This window comes from Lampris incognitus, chromosome 12, assembly GCF_029633865.1.
Source record: "Lampris incognitus isolate fLamInc1 chromosome 12, fLamInc1.hap2, whole genome shotgun sequence".
Classification (NCBI taxonomy): domain Eukaryota; kingdom Metazoa; phylum Chordata; class Actinopteri; order Lampriformes; family Lampridae; genus Lampris; species Lampris incognitus.
In genome coordinates this window covers 11,049,273-11,072,113 of record NC_079222.1, presented here as the reverse complement: position 1 = coordinate 11,072,113, position 22,841 = coordinate 11,049,273, and positions in this window count along the sequence as shown.

Here is a 22,841-nt window from a genome sequence, read left to right as displayed (position 1 = left end):
CTGCAGATTTCAGCTGCGTTTTCCAAATAAACTTTGAAGCTGTCACCTACAAATTATTAAAAAAAAACAATATTACACTCAGAAAATAACCAAGGTAGAGGCTCAACAGGTGGCACCACTCTCCAATTAAGGATGAATTTCAGCTTGGACTGCTCGTCACATTGACTGTAGCCAATTACAGCCCACATGCACACGTTGCCTCATATATTCTAAGAATAATAAGGGTTAGGCCATTCTCTCCAGGGTTGTTTTCCAAGGTACCCTAGCTGTGTGTTCATTAGGATACCATGGAAATGTCAAAGAGATAAATATATTTTCTTTCCTGTAGTCAATATTTACATCTGTACTGATCCACGTACACATCCACTACACATCCACATGTACACATACACTACATTTGGAGAGAAAAAAAATCTAATTAACAAACCTGCTGCATTGTCAACGATAAACCATGTCTGAAAAAAAATCTTTTGTAAATTGAATATTATTAGGCAACTCGGCAATTAAGATTGTACAGCTTTTATATAACAATATCACTGAAATAATGCATATGCAATGCGCAGTAAATGTAAAAATCATCACAATATCATACTTTAAAGAAGGCTTGTAAAGTTGTGTAGCAGCTAGTCAACAATTTGACTTTTTATGGTTTAATCCTGTGGTATTAGCAGACCACGTTTTAACCACAGAGCCATATTGTACTGAATGACAACTTTATTGTAATAAAGATACTTTGTGACAGATTGAACCCAGTGTCAGTGTTGGACATAGTATCTCATAAGGGTGAGCAAAGACTAATTAGCCTGCATGGAACCAAGTCATCTGAGATATCCACTAAATTTAGCTAAAATCCCCGCTCGAGAACAGGAAAATGAAGAGGTTTAGGGGTACTTTTCTCACTTCTTCCTAAATTCTTTATTTTCATCAGCTGTGAAGCAATATCATGAGATGAAGATTTTTTATACACTAAAAATGTATACATACAAGTGTACATTGAGATAAGCATTTTTTAATGTGAAGCACTACATGGACCTGTTTGTAACTCACTCGCTCACCTTTAGCAGGCGGCAGATTCTCCACAAGGGGGAGCAGGCCAAATGTGCACCTCAGGGCTTTCTGCCAGAAAGCTTAAGGGCTTTCAGGGCGTTCTTCCAAATTCATTGAACTCTCCTAAATTTAACCCAAACCTTTACATAATCTTATCCTAACCTCAACCTAACCCTACCTTAACCTAATGCTAACCTTAACCTAACCTAACCTAACCGATAGCTAACCCTCAACCTAACCTAACTGATAGCTAACCCTCAACCTAACCCTACCTTAACCTAACACTGACCTTAACCTAACCTAACCGATAGCTAACCCTCAACCTAACCCTACCTTAACCTAAGGCCTACCTTAACATAACCTAACCGATAGCTAACCCTCAACCTAACCCTACCTTAACCTAACGCTGACCTTAACCTAACCTAACCGATAGCTAACCCTCAACCTAACCCTACCTTAACCTAAGGCTTACCTTAACATAACCTAACCGATAGCTAACCCTCAACCTAACCCTACCTTAACCTAACCTAACCGGTAGCTAACCCTCAACCTAACCCTACCTTAACCTAACACTGACCTTAACCTAACCTAACCGATAGCTAACCCTCAACCTAACCCTACCTTAACCTAACACTGACCTTAACCTAACCTAACCGATAGCTAACCCTCAACCTAACCCTACCTTAACCTAAGGCTTACCTTAACCTAACCTAACCTAACCGATAGCTAACCCTCAACCTAACCCTACCTTAACCTAACGCTGACCTTAACCGGTAGCTAACCATCAACCTCACCCTAACCATAACCGGAAGTTTCTATTAGACCGGAAGCTTTCTGGCAGTAAGCCCTGAAGGCCAACTGCTCCCATGTGTGCCACATACAAAGCAATAAGGGTGCCATATAAGAGTGGTGCTCTGCATCAATGACACTGTATGTCCTTGTTTTTGTTTTTTTTCTTTGAAATGAAGTTGGATAAATTCTGTCTTTCTCTCACTGCATCTCTCCTTTCTTCAAAAGTGCTCCAGTAACATTATCTTGAAATATTGTGCCAGGCTCTTGAAATAAGATGTATTTCTCCATGTCTCAAGATAATGGCAGGTGCAAAAAAAAAAAAAGATCTTGACTTATTCTGGGAAAAAAAAATATTAAATTAGATTAGATGACTTGGACGCTGGACAGACAAGTCATTAAAGGAATAGAAACCGTATTGTAAATACATGCAAATGGGGCAAAATGTGTAAGCCAAAATCGACTCCTGCGGGGAAATGGCGGAAAGTGACTTGGAAGGCAGTGAATTTGAATTAGACTAACAGTGTCCTTCAGCACAGGGATGTGGTGCAACAAGCAGCTGATGTAATGGCCTGTGATCCCAATGCTTCAAGTCTTCCTCGCTGTGGAGCTTTCAAGTGCTGAGCCTATGTGACATCAGAGCATGCACGCGAGTGATCCAGGGCATTTCTCCGAGTGGTTAAAAAAAGATTCAGTGGTGGTATTCATGAAATTATCAATGATGAGGGAATTCTGCTTAAAGACTGACTTTCAGAGATGGATATATTAGTTATATGTCCTCATTATCTTCAACCACTCGAATGAATCATTAGTTCATGTGATTTGTTTATTTATTTAATTTTTGGGGTAGTTTATTGATCCCTGTGGGGAAATTCTGCTCTGCATTTAACCCATCCTAGCTGTGTAGCTAGGAGCAGTGGGCAGCCACCGTGCAGCACCCGGGGACCACCTCCAGCTTGTCTTGCCATGCCTTGCTCAGGGGCACAGCCACGAGTATTAACCCTAACATGCATGTCTTTTTCATGGTGGTGGAAACGGGAGCATCCGGAGAAAACCCACCGCAGACACGGGGAGAACATGCAAACTCCACACACAGGATGACCTGGGATGACCCTCCCAAGGGAGGGGGGAGACAACCCCGGGGTTCGAACCCAGGACCTTCTTGCTGTGAGACGACAGCGCTAACCGCTGCGTTGCCATGCCGTCCAAATCTCTCAAATGATCATCTCTCTTCCTGGCTGTATTTTTTACCACGCGTTTCCTTTTCACTTACAATGGGGCATTTCAGCAAGGATAGGCAGGACAACCTGGACTCCAACCAACTTCAGAGACAGATGGCTGTCTTTGTGAAGACGCCTGTTGTGTATATATAATATTGTTGGGATATCAATTCATCAGAGCATAAAATCATCGCTCGCGTTCAACCTTTAGAGGATTGAAGGGCCCTGCGAGAGACAGCTGCTCCAGTGCCAAATGAGATCGCTGCAGGTAGCTCGGATCGGGACCCACGTATTCTGATGATAAAGATGTCGTTCCGCTGACAGCATTTTGACTTGACAAAGCTCTAATACAAAGAACAAACCCACATCAAACTTAAACACCTTCAACGGAGATGCAAGTAAGATGTGCTCGATGTGCTCAAGGGCATCCGGGTAGCGTAGCGGTCTATTCCTTCCACTTGCATGCATGACATATTTCTCATCTAGAAATCGCATAAGCCTCCTGAACAGCGCGAATGACGTGATCCTCCCACGCGCTACGTCCCCCTGGCGAAACCCCTCACTGTCAGGTGAAAAGAAGCGGCTGGCGACTCCGCATGTATCGGAGGAGGCATGTGGTAGTCTGCAGCCTTCCCCGGATCGGCAGAGGGGGTTGAGCAGCGACCGGGACGGCTCGGAAGAGTGGGGTGACTGGCCAAGTACAATTGGGGGGAAAAAGGGGGAACTTTTTTTTAAATAATTAAATAAAAACCTTTTTTTTAAGTGTTTCTGATGTGTCAGCTTGCGTTTCTGGGTTGCCAGGTAAAAACATGGTCCAGACGAACTAACTTCAGTTCTGTTGGTAAGGTGCTAGACCATCGTTTTTGCAATGCCATTACGTTTCCAAACAGGATTAAATATGTAACGTTGGTTGCTCAACTGAAAATGTGCATTAAGTACCGGGGCTAGTTCCAGTTACAAACTTACCACAATGTTCACAACAAAGTTACACAACAATTGTGCCTCACATCGATTTATGACACTTTGTGTCCTGGCTTCATGACATGTCCACTGTGACGATAAATGGACTCAAGCCAACTTTGTTTTTCTTTGTTTATATGAAATCACATGTTCATTATCATGCAACATGATGGTACAGTGGTTAGCACGGTCACCTCACAGAAAGAAGGTCCTGGGTTCGAGCCCCGGGGTATAATCCAACCTCGGCGGTCGTCCCGGGTCGTCCTCTGTGTGGAGTTTGCATGTTGTCTGCATGGGTTTCCTTCGGGTGCTCCGATTTCCTCCCACAGTCCAAAGACATGTAGGTCAGGTGACTCAGCCGTACTAAATTGTCCCTAGGTGTGAATGTGTTGTGTGTGTGTGTGTGTGTGTGTGTGTGTGTGTGGGCCCTGTGATGAGCTGGCAGCCTGTCCAGGCTGTCTCCCACCTGCCGCCCAATGACTGCTGGAATAGGCTCCAGCATCCCGGCGACCCTGCATAGGATCAGCGGTTTGGATAATGGATATCATGTGTCATTAACTATGCAATACACAGTAGTGACCACAGTCATATTCTCATAATACATCCCGCGCACTAAGTCTTATTGTTAGGAGGGAGAGAGAGGGAGAGAGAGAGAGAGTGTGTGAGAGAGGGAGGGGGAGATAGCGAGAGAGGGAGAGAGAGAGAGAGAGAGAGAGAGGGAGGGAGAGAGAGAGAGAGAGAGAGAGAGAGAGAGAGAGAGGGGGAGAGTGAGAGAGGGAGGGAGGGAGAGAGAGAGAGAGAGAGCGTGAGAGAGGGAGGGAGAGTGAGAGAGGGAGGGAGAGAGAGTGTTAGTGTGTGCGCGTGTGTGTGAAAGAGAGAGAGACAGACTGTTGACTGCTGTAAATAGTACTTCAGGGATGCAGGCTGCAGCCTGAGTGAGAACAGAACTGTACTTGGGTAGCTGAGAAATAAAACATTATTTTATTACTAGAAAAACACTGGTGTTGCTTTCCCAAAATACCTCAGATACACCAAAGAGATAGCATCTGAAGGCCAAAAGACACTATGTACGTTATATGAATAACTCCCCATTGTAAAAGATAGGACCCCGGTCTTGTTAGCATCATAAATTCCTGGGGGGGGGGGGGGGAACACAGTACAGACAGTGTGGGCAGACTTTTTTTAATGTTCACAATGACGTATTTACAATGTCAGTTTACAGTGACGTTGGCTGAGCCTAGTTAAACCTGAGTTTTTACAAATCAAAAGATTTTTTTTCCAGTCAATAAACAAGTTGTTTTTTTCCCCATCTATCTGGGCCATATAATCAGGTTACATACATAACTGGCACCTTTAACGTGATTGGAGACACGCGCCATAAACTGCTATTGAATTTTTTGACCTGGTAGGACAAACACGTTGCTACTCAAACAGGACAAACTACTGAAACGTGATGACGACGTGCCGATGCCTCTGTTCGACAGGCCATCGAGCGGTTCTACGGTCGATACTACAGCGCCCCCGTGCCCCCGAGTAGGTCGGTGTGGCTTGTGTGAGCTTTGATCCCTGCGTGCTATTTTTACCAGGGGGGAGACTGTTTACCACCGAGCTGACAGCACGCGAGCGACAGCACCGGCTGCTCCCCCTTGTTTGTGCTGCCGTCGGTGCCAGAGGGAGGTACCGATCAGGAAATCACAGATCTCCGCTCTAAGCTTGTTAAGCGGAGTTCAGCGGTGACAAAAGGGCGCTTCCTGCCAGTGTGTGGCTGGCTGAGGAAAGAGAAACACTGCATCAATATCTGACTTAGTGAATATAGGTGCAGGGCTAACGCGCAGTCCTGCTCCAAACCTTAGTAGCAAATATGGCGGTTTGAGCAGAAGACTGGATTGGGGCCTAGAGTGGACTACTAAAGCAGTCGACTCTAGTATAACAGCGAGCTGTGCAGGAAAAACACCAGCGGCTGTTCAGTGGTGGAACTATATCTCTTCTTGATATGTGACTACATCCAGACTTTTGCTATTTTGCCCATCACCGTTACACCTTGTAGCTTGAATCAAAATATAGAAGTGGTGTAAAAAAAATAAGGGTGCTGGGCGTCCGGGTAGCATAGCGGTCTATTCCATTGGCTACCCACACAGAGATCCCGTTCGAACCCCCGTGTTGCTTCCGGCTTGGTCGGGCATCCCTACAGACACAACGGGGTGTCTCTGTGGATGGGAAGCTGGATGTGGGTATGTGTCCTGGCGGCATTAGCGCCTCCTCTGGTTAGTCGGGCGCCTGTTCGGGGGAATAGCATGATCCTCTCACGCGCTACGTCCCCCTGGCGAAACTCCTCACTGTGAAAAGAAGCGGCTGGCGACTCCACATGAATCGGAGGAGGCGTGTGGTAGTCTGCAGCCCTCCCCGGATCGGCAGAGGGGGTGGAGCAGTGACCGGGAAGGCTCAGAAGAGTGGGGTAATTTGCTGGATACAATTGGGGAGAAAAGGGGAGAGGAAAGGGGTGGTAATAGCTCATCCCAGATGCAGCGCTTCCCAAGCTGCCAAGTTAAAACAAATCATCCAAATGTGAGCATGTGTGGAGGTAAATGAGTCGGTACTTGTGATTTACTCTTTTCCTTTCCGTCTCTGGAGGCACGACAGCCTTTGCCTGCTCCTGGGTCTGAGTGGCTTTCCCCGTGGAGAATTGACTGGCAGTGTGCATTTCTGATCTACAGCCCTCAAAAGCTGCAGCCAAAAAGAACAAAGCGTAGTTTAGCTCACTAAGCCAACTGGTCAATCACAGATCGGAGACCACTGCCACTGAAAATGATGGCTTGTGCTCCGAGTTCATTGGTTCGATAACTGGATGGTGTGGATTTTGGAGTAGTTTCAGATCTAAGCCTATTTAACACTCAGAGCCAGATTTCTTAATGATCAATTAACCATCTGGCCAACAATAGGACTGAAAGAATAACTGGAGAATCAAGAGGCCTCGGGCTTAAATAACAAAGAAAATCGAAAGCATGACCAATCAAGAGCTGGTTGACAAAACGATAATGGTCAAATTAACTAAAATGGACCAATGCACTTGTAAATCAAAATACAATTTCTAAAATGGATCCGTGAGATAGGCCAACAGGAATATCTGGACAGGAAATGATAATGTTGTTTGGCTGACTTGACATCCTGGATAAAGTCAGCAAACCAACCTCCTGAATGTGACATTAAAGTTGCATCAGCTATGTGCAATAATCAAAACTAACGTCGAACCTTTTAGGACAAAAGTGTGGGCATAGCAACACAAAACAATCATGTCCGGAGTTGCACGTTTTATTTTTTCCCGGTTTTGTTACAAGTGGTTAGTTATTCTTCTTCCTCTGGATAATCATCATCATCATCATCATTACATTTATATAGCGCTTTTCTAGACACCCAAAATGCTTCACATTGAAGGGGGCAACCCACTTCAACCACCACCCATGTGTAGCCCCCCCCCCCCCCCCGGGTGATACACAGCAGCCAGAACACTCACCACACATCAGCTTGAGGTGGAGAGGGGGGAATCCTTGAGCCAATTACATGGGGGCATGATTAGGTGACCAGATGGAGACAGCCAGGTAGGGAATTTTGCCAGGACACCCGGGAACTCCCTACTCTTTGTGATAAGTGCCATGGGATCTTTAATGACCACGGTGAGTCAGGACCGCGGTTTAACGTCTCATCCGAAGGACGGCATCTCCTACAGCACAGTGTCCCCATCACTGCACTGGCGCGTTGGGATTTGATATTTGTTGTTTTTATTAGGATCTGAGGGAAAACTGCCCCCTACTGGCCCACCAACTCCACTTCCGGAAGCAACTCAATTCTCCCGGGTGGTCTCCAATCCAAGTAGTAGCCAAGCCCACACCTGCTTAGCTTCCGTCATTTGGCAGAACCAGGGCACATGTTGGTATGGCTGCCAGCATGTGGGAGGTCTCTGTCCCATGGGGGGCATTCCCATGGGAGGAAAATTAGGCGGCATTCCTGGTGGTCCCATCTAGGCAAGAGTGGGCGAGGACTTCATTTTAAATAAGTGTAAGCGGATTTGCACTCTTAACGGTAAATGGACTGCATTTATATAGCGCTTTTCTAGTCTACCGACCACTCAAAACACTTCACAGTGTGCGCCTCACATTCACCCATTCACACACACATTCATACACAGATGGGGGAGGCTTCCATGCAAGGCACCAACCTGCTCATCAGGAGCACTTAAGGGTTCAGTGTCTTGCTCAAGGACCTTTGGACACACTCTCCACAGGAGCCGGGGATCGAACCAGCAACCTTCCGATTACTCGACGACCCGCTCTATATCCTGAGCCGTGCCGCCCATGGAGTGATGACAGAAAGCAAGCCAACAGGGTGGGAATGACTAAAGTGCAACTTACTCCAATAAGTGTGAATAGCAGGTGAATAACTCCAATAAGCACCCAAAGCTCTTGGGTTTGGGCAGACTGTCCTCCACCAAAAAATGACCCCATAGGCGTATGAACAAGCAGTTTATTACAACCTATAGTTACGTTTTAAGCTACTTCCTTGCGGCCCTCCGTAATTATGATATTGTAATGTGCACGGATGAATAGACTCGCTAGCCCTTGGCTAACAGGTCAGACCCTTTAGTTGACTGGTTAGCATAGTCGCCCATGGTGCGGGAGATCCGGGTTTGCGTCCTGGCTGCGGCGGTTCCCGGCGGCCCCCCGTATTCGCTACATTACGTTACTTTCCCTGGAACAACAAGTGATCTCCTTCCATAAGCTATCGTGAGAAGGAATATTAATAAAAGCAAAGGTTAATGTCACATAGCAGTTATAATGTCCACGCTAGCTGACTTTCTAACTTGTGGCTAACGTTAAGTTAGCTCTTATAACGTTATTCATAGGTGAATATTCTGTCAATAGCAATCTTAGTTATTATACTAGTCAGCGAAACAACACAAAAACACACTGACTACATATTCTATTGTTCTCAAATTGTTTTAAAAACACACAATGCACAGACACGATGTCACTGACATTTTCTTGTCCACGAAGTTGTATGGGCCAAGTTTTTCTTGCGTGAGTCACGTTATCAAGATGCTGGCTCTGGCTGGTCTGGCCTCCCGGGAGGATGCCGGTCACTTATATATATTTGGAAACACAAAAACTACCCTAACCCTAACCGCCGTAATTTTTGTGTTTTTAAATATGTGTAAGTGACCGGCATCCTCCCGGGAGGCCAGACCAGCCAGAGCCAGCATCTTGATAACGTGACTCGCGCAAGAAAAACTTGGCCCATACAACTTCGTGGACAAGAAAATGTCAGTGACATCGTGTCCCCCAGCACGACCTCATAGATTAGATTTCCTGACTATGACGCGAAATCTTGTGATACCCGGTTGACCTATATGTCGTCGTGTGGGTTGGAGGACTTGTTGGGTTTGGGTTGCTCTGTAAGGGTGGTATACCACCCACATATAAAGGTCAGTCTCCTTACAGAGTTAATGAAACATCAATACAGTGGCTCATTAAAAGGTTGATAATTGATGAACTGTGATGACATACTGAATTAAGTGTTCATTCACATCCCTGTCAGTGAGTCAGAGGCAGAATCGTCTTTTTTCCGGATGCAAGAAAAAAAAGTGTTCACAGAAAAAGGTTTAAGAGCCGTTTATGATAAAAGGGATCAAAGCGTGGCTCCAAAACGGTTGTGTTTAGAGACTAAGAGCTGTATCAAGTGAGCAGTACAGAGTCAGTGCAGCAGCAACACACTAGAGGCTATATGACTGCGATGGCGGTGACGCCTCGAATAAGAGGCACCGCTCAAATCAAATCAAGTCCAGCTTTATCTGTGCTGCACATGTCATACACAAAAAAGTGTGTTATATAACACGATTAGCAAAACAAAGCCATGTAAAACCCTTATGCAAATGCACCACATATAGAAAATGTACTCATAGGCACCCCCACAAAACACATCCATTCACCCGTGACACAAATAGATATACATACACCGCAAATCACAAATTTTGGGTTCTGTCGGGGGAAAAAATTGAATTTCTTTGAGATTCAGTAGAGACAGGATTAGAAATGATAGATCACAGCAGAGTTTTACTCATTTTATGTTATGGTTGCACTTTATTCGTCGAGGGGGGTCTTTTAACCAATAAAAAGTCAGTACATATGTGGACATCAAGACTGTGAGTTTTGCATTCACTGTAATAGTGTAACATCACAAACCCATGCCATGTCACTACAATGGACAATATGCAAGGCTGGATTATGGACCGGGCATGCCGGGCGAGTGCCCCAGGGCCCCGGACCACGAGGGGTCTCAAAAGGTCAGGGGCAATGCTGTGAGCTGCTATTCTCATCTCTATTTGTGTTGTGATCCAAAGTTGTGTTGTACTTTGTAGTCGCCACCCGAATCCCATGGCATAGCGTCGACTACCATGTTGGGTATTTGCATTAGTTTTACATTTAACAACATTTAGTATTGTTTGCGTAGCCTATCTGATGGTGAAGGGGGGGGCAATGGACTGCGTGTCCCAGGGCCCCCTGGTGGGTTAACCCGGCCATGATAATATCTTGCACAGATATGAAATTAATGCGTACGATACTAAGAAAGCAATCACCCGGCCTCCATCTTGAAAAATATCCCCGTGAGCATAAATAGGAGACTCTCATGTATATTGTCTAGTGAAGCCATCTTTAATGAAGCAACCCCCCACCCAACCCCCAAGACCAAGAAGCCTTACAAAAGAGTGGATATAATTTCAGGCTTTAGTACAACCCACCACCAATTAGTGACAGCCAGCAGCAAAAAGAAAAACACAGCAGAAGGTGGAACATCACCTGGTATAACCCTCCCTACAGCAACACCGTGGCCTCTAATATTGGAAAAGTATATTTCAAACTTTTGGATGAGTGCTTTACCCCAGACCATCAACTAAGAAAAATATTCAACAGAAAAATATTCAACAGGAACAGACAAGTTTAGCTACAGCCAGTGTTGGGAGGGTTACTTTTAAAATGTATTCTGCTACAGATTACAGAGTACATGTCATGAAATGTAATTTGTAATGTATTCCGTTAGATTACTCAATGTGAGTAACATATTCTAAATACTTTGGATTACTTTAATATTTTCTTACATTTTGTGTAACAGTATATGTAGCATTCACACAATACTATTTACTTGAGTAGACTATTCTGTTTCTTCTATTGCATCAACTGGCTGAATGCATGAGTCACCTTAAATATATATTAACAAAGGCTAGAAGTGTATGTAAACACAAAAGATCTATGATTTTTTAATCTGGTAAAAAAAAAATTAAAAAAGAAAGAAGAGAACTTTTCCATGTCTTTTTCTTTATTTCCATAGCTGTTAGAATGAAAAACATTAGACAAAGATAAAAATATAGCATATTGTTTTACTGAATTTACTGTTGAACTAACATTCAGGTATCACTTTCACTGCATTTTGTGTCGCAATCCTCTTAAAATAAGAATGGCACCAAAGAAAAAAAAATTAAGTAATCCATTAATTTCAAGAATGTAACTGTATTCTGAATACCATAAATTTAAATTGTAACTGTATTTGAATGTAGTTACTCATATTTTCTATTCTAAATACGTAACGCCATTACATGTATTCCGTTACTCCCCAACACCGGCTACAGCTGCATGCCAAGTGTTCAGCAGATTATATCATCCCACTACACAAGCATCATGACCAAGACTCAGACGCCCTCAACGCAGCCACACACCACCAACTGCAACTGCCGTGCTAAAGCATCGTGCCCTCTTGAAGGAAAATTGCCAGACAGAGGGAGTCATCTACCAGGCATCAGTGACGAGAGAAGAAAACTGCAAAGTGGACACTTACGTTGGACTAACAGAAGGCTCATTTAAAACTAGGTTTAACGCCCATATGAGTAGCTTCAGGAATGAGCATGCAAGAAATGCAACGGCCTTGAGCCGCCACATCTGGTCATTGGTGGACAAGAATGTCAGTTACTCTATCTCATGGAAAATCCTCGCTAAGAGCAATGCAGATTCAGCTAGCAGCAAAAGACGTAACCTTTGCTTGGCAGAGAAATATTTTATTATTTGCAAGCCTGATATGTCCACCTTAAACAGCAGAAATGAATTAGCCATCAACTGTAGAAACCAAAATAATATCTGCTTTGCAACTACAAATAAGCCTTTTTCTTTATTATTCCACCCCCCCTCCCATTAGATGATATACAAGTGATGTTTATCAGATGTTATATTTCAGTATTTTAACTGTCTACTCTTTCAACTGTACTCAAGCCCTCCTCTATTATATGATATATGTAAAGTACCCCATTGGATGTTATTTTGTTATATTTTAAAAGTATGCTTTTTCAACAGTGCTCCGGCCCTCCCTTTCCGCCTATCGTATGCTATGTTTCTAGTGTTTGACTTTCAAACGAACATCACCTTCCCCATCATTGGATATTATGTTTCAAACGTTTCCCCTCCTCCTATTGGTTGTTGTTGCTTTTCCCCCTCCCTCCATTGGATGAAATACCCCCATTGGTCCTTGCTTTTCTAAAACGAGCCCCAGTCCCCCCCCCCCCCCCCACTGGTTGCAATGTTTCAGAAGTTATTTTTCAAATGTTTCCTATCCTCTCATTGGTTGCTGTGCACTGTAACTAGGGGCGTGGCGCGGGGCAACATGGTATTTATTATTGGCAGTGTTTCTTCTTTGTTGTTTAGCCACCTTGGCAGCTGATGAGTGTGTGGTGCATGAAACAGCCTTGTTCTGCTATGGATTAAAGTTATTTCCAACATCTATCTTAACATGAGACTAATACCTATACTTAAACTTATATGAATATTCATCCTAATGCTTATAATAATAAAATATATATTATGAATAGTAAAATTAATATAATGTATCATATTAATATTAATACTTATACTACTCACCACTACCAATACAAAATACTCTTACTTAGCTGAAAATTGGATGGTGCTATTGACATTGTTATTAATACTACTACTAATAATACTATTATTATTATTAGTATTAGAAGTAAGTCCTATAGCGTATAGGCCTTAAACACAGTGTGTGTGTGTGTGTGTGTGTGTGTGTGTGTGTGTGTGTGTGTGTGTGTGTGGCTTTTGTGTTTCAGGCTGATTGATGGCAGTAATTAGAAGAGTCAGCACTGCAAGCCATGTGAAAGCCAAGTAAACAATATATAAATAATATACACCAATCAGCCAAAACATTAAAACCACTGACAGCTAAGTGAATAACATTAGTTATCTCATTACAATGGCACCTGTCAAGGTGTGGAATATATTGGGCAGTAAGTGAACAGTCAGTTCTTGACGTTTACGTGTTGGAAGCAGGAAAAAACGGCAAGGGTAAGGATCTGAGCGACTTTGACAAGGGCCAATTTGTGATGGCTATAGACGACTGGGTCAGAGCATCTCCAAAATGGCAGGTCTTGTGGGGTGTTGCCAGTATGCAGTGGTCAGTCTGTCCTGGGTAAGACGCTAAACTGCAACCACAGGCTGTAGAGGGGTAGCACCTTACCTCAGCAAGGGCCCTTTGGCTAAGGACGACGTCCCTACTGACAGATCTGGTCCTCCTGCATGCCTGTATGGTACTTCCCATGGTGCCCAGTCCAGCCAACACACTGGGATAGGAGAAGGGAAGTCTGATTTCAAATCCAACTTCTGCCTTGTGGGTTGATGCCTCTTTAGGGCCAAGGCTAGGAGAAGGTAACTCTGAAATCAAATCCCCGGGCACAGTCTACCCAGCTGTCAGTACCCAGAAAGGGTAAACCAAGAGTAAACCATTCCCCAGGTGCTGCACTGGTTAAACGCAGAGAGTGGATTTCATTGTATGTATGTACAAATGACAAATAAAGTGTATTCTGTATTCTATTCTGTACCTAACAAAAGTGGTCCAAGGAAGGACAACCGGTGAACTGGTGACAGGCACCCTAGACTCATTGATATGCATGGGGAGTGAAGGATAGCCTGTCTGGTCTGACACCACAGAAGAGCTAGGGTAGCTCAACTTGCTGAAAAAGTTAATGCTGGCTATGATAGACAGGTGTCAGAACACAGCGCATCGCAGCTTGCTGTGTATGAGAATACGTAGCTGCAGACCGGTCAGAATGGCCATGATGAACCCCCGTCCACCACCGGAAGTGCCTACACTGGGCACGTGAGCGTCAGAACTGGACCATGGAGCAATGGAGGCAGGTGGCCTGGTCTGATGAATCGTGTTTTCTTTCACATCGCGTGGAAGGCTGGGTGCATATGTGTTGTTTACCTGGGGAAGAGATGGCACCAGGATGCACTATGGGAAGAAGGCAAGTTGGCGGAGGAAGTGCGATGCTCTGGGCAACGTTCTACTGGGAACTCTTGGGTCCTGGTATTCACGTGGATGTTACTTTGACACCTACCACCTGCCTAAACATCGCTGCAGACCAACTACACCCACCCACCCCTCCATGGCAACGGTATTCCCTGGGGGCAGTGACCTCTTTCAGCAGGATACAGCTATATACAGTAGGGGAAGTAGAAGAGTGAGGAAGAGTGGGTAAGAGAAAGAAAGACAGAAAGAGAGGGGTGAGTGACATGGAGAGAAACAAAGAGAGAGGCAGTTAACTCAGTATCTTCCCCAGTAACACCCACCGAGCTAATGGCTTCGGCTATGATCTTGATTTTCAATCTCAACTGCAAAACGTGCACTTCTCAGCTGAGTGCTCGGCTCCGCGATCCCGAGAACGGGCAAAGCCTAATGCTGTCATGGTGGCAGTACAACTTAAAATATTACGGAAGAGACGCCTGCTGAGCCACCATCCACTGAGGTGTAGCCATGAGATTCATCTGAAGTGGAACTGTATTATCATAACCTCTCTCTCTCTCTGTCTCTCTGTCTCTCTGTCTGTCTGTCTGTCTGTCTGTCTGTCTGTCTGTCTGTCTGTCTGTCTGTCTCTCTCTCTCTCTCTCTCGCTCTCTCACCTCTCCCCTTCTCTCTCTCTCCCTCTCTCTCACCTTTCCCCCTCTCTCTCACACACACCTCTCCCTGTCTTTCCCTCTCTCGCTCTCTCACACATACACTCCTCTCTCTCTCCCTCTCTCTCTGTCTCTCTCTCACACACACACACCTCCCTATCTCTCTCAAGGTTTGTGTGTGTTTGTATCTATAGAGGTATGTGTGTGTATGTATGTGTGTGTGCGCTAAACATACATATGCATGCATATGCAACATAGAGAGAGAAAGAGGGAGAGGTTTGTGTGTGTGAGGGGGGAGAGGGGGGGATAGAGAGGGAAAGAGGAGAGGTTTGTGTCTGTGTGGGGGGAAAGGGAGAGGTTTGTGTGTGTAAGAGAGAGGGGGGAGAGAGAGGAGAGAGAGGAGGGGAGAGAGAGAAAGGGAGAGAGAGGAGAAAGGGGAGGGAGGGGGGGGGAAAAGGGAGGTGTGTGTGTGTGTTTGTGTGGTGAGGAGAGAAGGAGAGACAGTGAGAGCGAGAGAGAGAGAGAGAGAGAGAGAGAGAGAGAGAAAGAGGGAGAGGTTTGTGTGTGTGTGTGTGTGTGTGAGAGAGGGGGGGAGGTCTGTGTGTGTGTGAGGGGGGAGAGAGAGAGAGGAAAGAGGGAGAGGTTTGTGTGTTTGTGTGAGAGGGGGAGAGAGAGAGCAAGAGAAAGGGAGAGAGAGAGTGAGAGAGAGGAGGGGAGAGAGGGAGAGAGGGGGGGAAGAGGGAGGTGTGTGTGTTTTTGTGTGTGAGGGAGGGAGGGGGAGATAGCGAGAGGGAGAGAGAGAGAGAGAGAGAGAGAGAGAGAGAGAGAGAGAGAGAAGAGAGAGAGAGAGAGAGAGAGAGAGAGAGAGAGAGAGAGAGAGAGAAAGAGAGAGGAGGAGAGAGAGAGAAAGAGAGAAAGAGAGAGAGAGAGAGAGAGAAGAAGAGAGAAGAGAGAGAGAGAGAGAGGAGAGAGACGAGAGAGAGAGGAGAGAGAGAGAGAGAGACTTGTAGCCTCCCAGTTCTGGAGTGATACAAAAATGACCAAGATAATCCTCACAATGAAGGAAAATGCCTCACGGCAAGTTTTTCCTCAGAATGTACAAGAAATGCAAATAAAATTAATTCCAAAGAGTGAAAAATTTACATAGCCGTTCACAAATTAAATTACCAATTGAGCAGTTCATGGTTACTCTCGTCATTACGAGGGCTTAGTAAGGAAGAGACTTGAGTGCCTCACATAATAGGCTTAACGGCATATGACTAAGTACCGCCGAACTAATCAGTTTCCATGACATGGAGAATCTCAGGGCTCTCGCACCATCGTCATTCAAACAAAACGCACGCTGAGAAAAGATCTAATTCATTGTGTGATCAGTCACCAAAACCTGCACAGCTGCAGGTCAAAATTACACACCTGTTAAAAATACAATACAATACATCCTTTGGATGTTTAAAAATACAGCGAGCGCAGCGTGTTTCTCTGCTACTTTAAATGCTGCTAAACCCTAAATCACGGTGTTTTTATGTAGCAGCAGACATGTCATGCCGCCCTCTCTTGGTTGAAAATCTCACCCCACTGCGTCGGGATAGCGTAGCGGTCTCTTCCCTTGCCTTGCCAACACGGGGATCGCCGGTTCGAATTCCTGTGTTACCTCTGGCTTGGTCGGGCGTCCCTCCAGACACAATTCACCGTGGCTATGGGTGGAAGGCCGGATGTGGGGTATGTGTCCTGGTCACTGCACTAGCGCCTCCTCTGGTCGGTCGGGGCGCCTGTTGGGGGGGGGCTGGGGGAATAGCGTGATCCTCCCATGCACTACGTCCCCCTGGTGAAACCTCCTCACTGTCAGATGAAAAGAAGCGGCCAGTGACCCCCACAATGTATCGGAGGAGGCATGTAGTAGTCTGCAGCCCTCCCCAGATTGGGCAGAGGGGGTGGAGCAGCGACCGGGACCGCTCTGAAGAGTGGTAAATTGGTCAAGTACAATTGGGGAGAAAAAGGGGGGGGGCAGTCAAATAAATAATAAATTCAATTGGAAAAAAAATAATATTGAAAAGGTTGTCCACCAACATTTTTAACCTCAAACAGTTGCTATAACCACATTGAATCAGGATTTCGACCTCACCATAGTAGAGAAACTGCTCTCGTCTTAACTTTGATTCCGGTAAAACTTCATTCTTGATGTTACCAGATCTTAGTGCTGCGTTTGACACTGTCAAACATGCAATACTTTTAAACAGGTTAGAAAACTGGGTTGGACCTTCTGGAACAGTGCTAAACTGGTTTATGTCTTCTCTACAAGATAGGAACTATTTTGTCTGCATTGGTAACTATCCATCAGAGCTAACTAAGATGATGTGCGGGGTCCCCCAAGGTTCCATCTTGGAGCCAGTCTTATTCAACCTCTAAATGCTCCCATTGGGCAAAATTATGCAAAATAACAACATTGCCTACCGTATGTACTATATGGATGACACTAAAATGTACATAAGTCTTTCTCCAGGTGATTATAGTCCCATAGATTTGCTATGCCAGAGCATTGATGAGATCAACGACTAGATGTGCCAGAATTTCCTCCAACTAAACAAAGGCAATACTGAGATCATTATATTTGGTGCAAAGGAGGAACAGCCAAAATTCAATACATACATAATTGAATCCCTGTCTCTGAAGGCCGAAGGCCAGTCCAGATATCTTGGTGTTATTTTAGATTCTGGTCTGAATTTCAATAGCCACATCAAGTCAGTAACAAAACCAGCCTACTACTACCACCCAGAAAACACTGCAAGAATTAGAGGGTTTATGACTAAACAGGAGTTAGAGAAATTTATTCCTGCATTGATCACTAGTAGATCAGACTACTGTAACAGCCTCTTAGGGGGGCTCCCTAAAAAAAGCACAATTAGCAGCTTGTTCCGAACGCGGCCGCTAGAGTCTTAACAAAGATCAAAAAAGTCGAACACTTCACTCCAATTCTCAAATCTTTACACTGGTTCCCAGTGTGTCAGAATTGATTTTAAGACACTGCTGCTACTCTATAAATCCCTCTGTAGTCGGGGGTCAAAGTCAATCTCTGACATGCTTACACACTATTAAACCTCTAGGCCTCTCAGATCCTCCGGGGCCGGTCCGCTAACTGTTCCCAGAGTTAAAATGAAACTTGGTGAAGCGGGTGCGGGGTGGACATTTCCCCCCCGCTGCAACGCCAGCCTGCCCGCATCGATGATGTCGCACCAGAGATTCTGAGGTACTCTGACATAACCGGGCAGAGACGGAAAGAAAAAAAAGACAAAAACAGTACACACCGTCAGTCTGGGGTCCCTCTCTGTGCCCTTGGATTTAGATACACCTCCCCTTCACCCACCTTGCTCGCCACCCTGCCAGTCGGGATTTTTCAAAAGTACTAGCTGGGCCGAGCGGGTAGGCTCATAGGGCCTCACTAGCGGGTTCTGCATCCGTAACTTGAAGATGTGGTGTGCAGTATTGCTGGTTCTGATGGCGTACCAGTTCATCATTATTTTCACGAATGGTGTTTATTTGTCTTTGTCTCCGTCCTATCACCTTCTATACTTTTCACAGAGCTTGTCTGTGTTTTGTATTTTTCTCTGCAAATGGCCTCGTCTCCGCACAGACATCAATGGACGTCTAACCTGATCTGATTTAACGTGTCAGTGGTTGCCATTTGCTCCTAAACCAGGCTGACTGCTAGAATTCCTCAAAAGTGAGTCAAAGAAAAGTGAAAGTAAAGTAATGGTTCAGTATTGGTACAAAAGTAAAGTAATGATTCAGTATTCCCACTCCAGACACTGTGGAAAGACATCTCCTGTTGAGTCAGTATGTGTGTTCAATGTATACTATAGTTCACAGTCTGTGTGTGCGTGTGTGTGTTTCTGTGTTTTTTCTGTGTGTGTGTTTCTGTTGTTTCTGTGTGTGTGTGTGTGTGTGTGTATGTATGTGTGTGTTTCTGTGTTGTTTCTATGTGTGTGTGTGTGTGTGTGTGTGTGTGTGTGTGTGTGTGTGTGTGTATGTGTGTGTTTCCATGTGTGTGTGTGTGTTGTTTCTGTGTGTGTGTGTTTCCATGTTGTTTCTGTGTGTGTGTGTGTGTGTTTCCATGTTGTTTCTGTGTGTGTGTGTGTGTGTGTGTGTATGTATGTGTTTCTGTGTTGTTTCTATGTGTGTGTGTGTATGTATGTGTGTGTTTCTGTGTTGTTTCTATGTGTGTTTCCATGTTGTTTCTGTGTGTGTGTGTGTGTGTGTGTGTGTGTATGTATGTGTGTGTTTCTGTGTTGTTTCTATGTGTGTGTGTATGTGTGTGTGTGTGTGTGTGTATGTAGGTGTGTGTTTCTGTGTTGTTTCTATGTGTGTGTATGTGTGTGTGTTTCCATGTTGTTTCTGTGTGTGTGTGTGTGTGTGTGTGTGTGTGTGTGTGTGTGCGTGTGTGTGTGTGTGCAGAGCAGATAGCAAGTAATAAACAGCACCACTAAGACACTGAAAACACCAGCAGGTAAAATAAAGATGCTGGTAAGATGGACGGATGTCTCGGTGTTGTGCAGTGAGAAACACAACATGGCGTCTCAGAGACAGAGCGGCGTTGCAGCCATACTGATACAGAACTGGTCCCGCTGGTGGAATCTAAATGATATAATCACCATGCAGCTGGAAGGAGGGAGTCTCTCTAGGCTTTAGTTCAGAGGACCGTCCAGATATCTGTTGTTTTAGCACATCAGTGATGGACATGAGAAGGTTTAAGATCCGTGTTCTCCTGTGTTTCCAAGATAATACAGACTATACTTACTACTTATTAAGTAGTACAAATACACAATGGATATGTACACGTTATTAAGTAGTAAAAATACAGGATGGGATATGTACACATTACTAAGTAGTAAACAGACCAACTGAAGCTTCAAAGCTCAGTCAAAATTCGAGTCAAGCTCCTAGGTTAAGTCAGTTGTTTTTTTGCCACTCATGGCCACTTACAAGAAACAAGACTTGGTATGTTGGTCTTGGTTACACGTACACACACAAAGACACACACAGCAGTATAAAAGAAGTGCAAATTAATTATTACGTTTGATAACAAATCTACATATAGTAAGTATAATGCAAAAGCATAGGCTAAGTTTGATAAGTATAAAAAGTAAACATGTGGGGTTCCGGGTAGCATCGTGGTCTGTTTCGTTGCCTACCAACACGGGGACCAGCAGTTCGAATCCCCGTGTTACCTCCGGCTTAGTCAGGGGTCCCTACAGACACAATTGGCCGTGTCTGCGGGTGGGAAGCCAGATGTGGGTATGTGTTCCTGGTCACTGCACTAGCGCCCCCTCTGGTCAGTGGGGGCGCCTGTTTGGGGGGGGGCTGCGGGGGCGGGGGGAATAGCGTGATGCTCCCATGCGCTACGTCCCCCCTGGTGAAACTCCTCACTGTCAGGTGAAAAGAAGCGGCTGGCGACTCCACATGAGTCGGAGGAGGCATGTGGTAGTCTGCAGCCCTCCCCGGATCAGCAGAGGTGGTGGAGCAGCGACCAGGACGGCTGGGAAGAGGGGGGATACAATTGAGGCCGGATACAATTGGGGAGAAAAGGGGGGAAAAATCCAAAAGAAAAAAAAAAGGAAACATGTAATAAGTATAGAAGTATAGGGCGTTTGGATAGCGTAGCGGTCTATTACATTGCCTACCAACACAGGGATTGCTAGTTCGAATCCCCGTGTTACCTCCGGCTTGGTCAGGCGTCCCTACAGGTCTGTGGGTGGGGAGCCGGATGTGGGTGTGTGTCCTGGTCACTGCACTAGCACCTCCTCTGGTCAGTCGGGGCACCTGTTTTGGGGGGGAGGGGGAACTGGGGTGGAATAGCGTGATCCTCCCATGCACTACGTCCCGCTGGTGAAACTCCTCACTGTCAGGTGAAAAGAAGCGGCTGGCGACTCCACGTGTATCGGAGGAGGCATGTGGTAGTCTGCAGCCCTCCCCGGATCAGCAGAGGTGGTGGAGCAGTGACCAGGACGGCTCGGAAGAGTGGGGTAATTGGCCGGGTACAATTTGGGAGAAAAAGGGGGGGGGGAGTATAAAAGTATAAAACACGTATAAAAGTAAGAATATAATAAGGATAACATTATGAGTTCAGATCCAGTGATGAGGAATATAAGAGGTGTAACAGGATAGAGCTGTGCTATAAAAAAGGCCATGATAAGCCCTGTTACTTTGAGGCATATATTATATGTAGTATTGCACAGCAGTAAATAACACTGCACAGACCCTGTTGCACAGATTATTGCTCAAGTTCATTTTCCCACTGGACGATGCAGGGTTGCAGGGAATTTGTTGAAATGAATATGGCCTGGTAGTAAACAGTAGATGTGAACAACATAGGAGACTGTAGAGATATTAAGAAATACAGTTTATATGTATTCACATGTTATTCATGTTACATAATATATAATTATATGTTCATATTATTGTCATTTTGTCATACAAAAGAATATACGTCTATATCATTGTATTATTTCATATTGTATTACATAGTATGTTATGTATATTGTCATTTTAATAGTGGCTGTAGAACAAGGAACGAGTGACAGTACATGAACACTGCAGCTGCTGGATTCCAGCGGTGGAGAGACTTCTTTCCAGTGTAGTGTTGGTTGTGTTTCAAGTGCAACCACATTGGACCACATTGGAGTTTAACCACATTGGGGGACAGGGTGTTTGTGTGCCTGGTCGTTCGGGCTGTGATAGACTTCGGTCACGGGAGAGCTTGGAAGAGTTTGTGGCCAAGAGATGTGGGTCAGAGATGGTTTAGTCTGCTCACTTCTTGGCACTGGAAACACAGAGTTTGTGTATGGAGGGAAAGTTGCATCCGATCATTGCGAGTGTCCCGCTTGGTGGCTGAGCTGAACCAGACCATGATGGAGGTGGTGAGGACAGACTCAGTAACAGCAGGATAAAACTGGACTATCGTAGATTTTGGCAGGTTGAATTTCCTCAGCTGCCGCAGGAAGTACAACTTCTGTTGGACCTTTTTTGGCCCAGTGACTGATGTGTGGCTGTAAGCTCGGCCAGGCAACACGAGCGTCAAAAAATATTTTCAACTCAATAAACAACATCCTAAACAAAAATCAAATCTGTAGCCTTGTTTCGATTTTATTTGTATGATTAGCGCGGAAGCTCATCGTAGAGGTCACATGCAGAGCATCTAGTCATTCAACCAATCACCTCTGGGCAGGTCTGAAACAGGAGCCAATCGCTGCCCTTGCAGGGTATCACCTGGCAGCATGATATCACGAGATTTCATCTTTATATTGACGAAAATCCATCTATTGAATCGTCCACCAGTGGACGATTGTTTAACTTTTTTCGTCCTGCACTGGACGAATTTAAGTCAATGGAGATTTCAATGAACTGTCATATCCAAGATGGCGGCGCGCTGGACGCAGCGGCTGCTGCGGCTCCCTGTTCAGTGCTATGTTTTCTTTGTTATTTACACGTTAGTTTTAAGTTTATTTACAAGTTTACATCATGCACTCTTCTGCAGCCGTCAGGAACTTTTAAACTCCCTCATTTCATTTTTAACATGTGCCTGCACATTGTTTTTCATGACAATAAATTGAATTGAATTGAACTGAATATCATTTCAAAACTGACAGGGTAGATCAATCATGTTGTAACTAGCCAAGCTGTTACTGTTCAGTGACCCTATGTGAGTAACGTGTCAAACACGGTTGTATGTTTTGCTTGAAATATCCTGATTTGTAGAGTTATTTGCCGTCATTCACCTAATTTTAATTTGATGTGGTGTTCATAGTGCAAAGACTTTTATTGCAGTTATGGT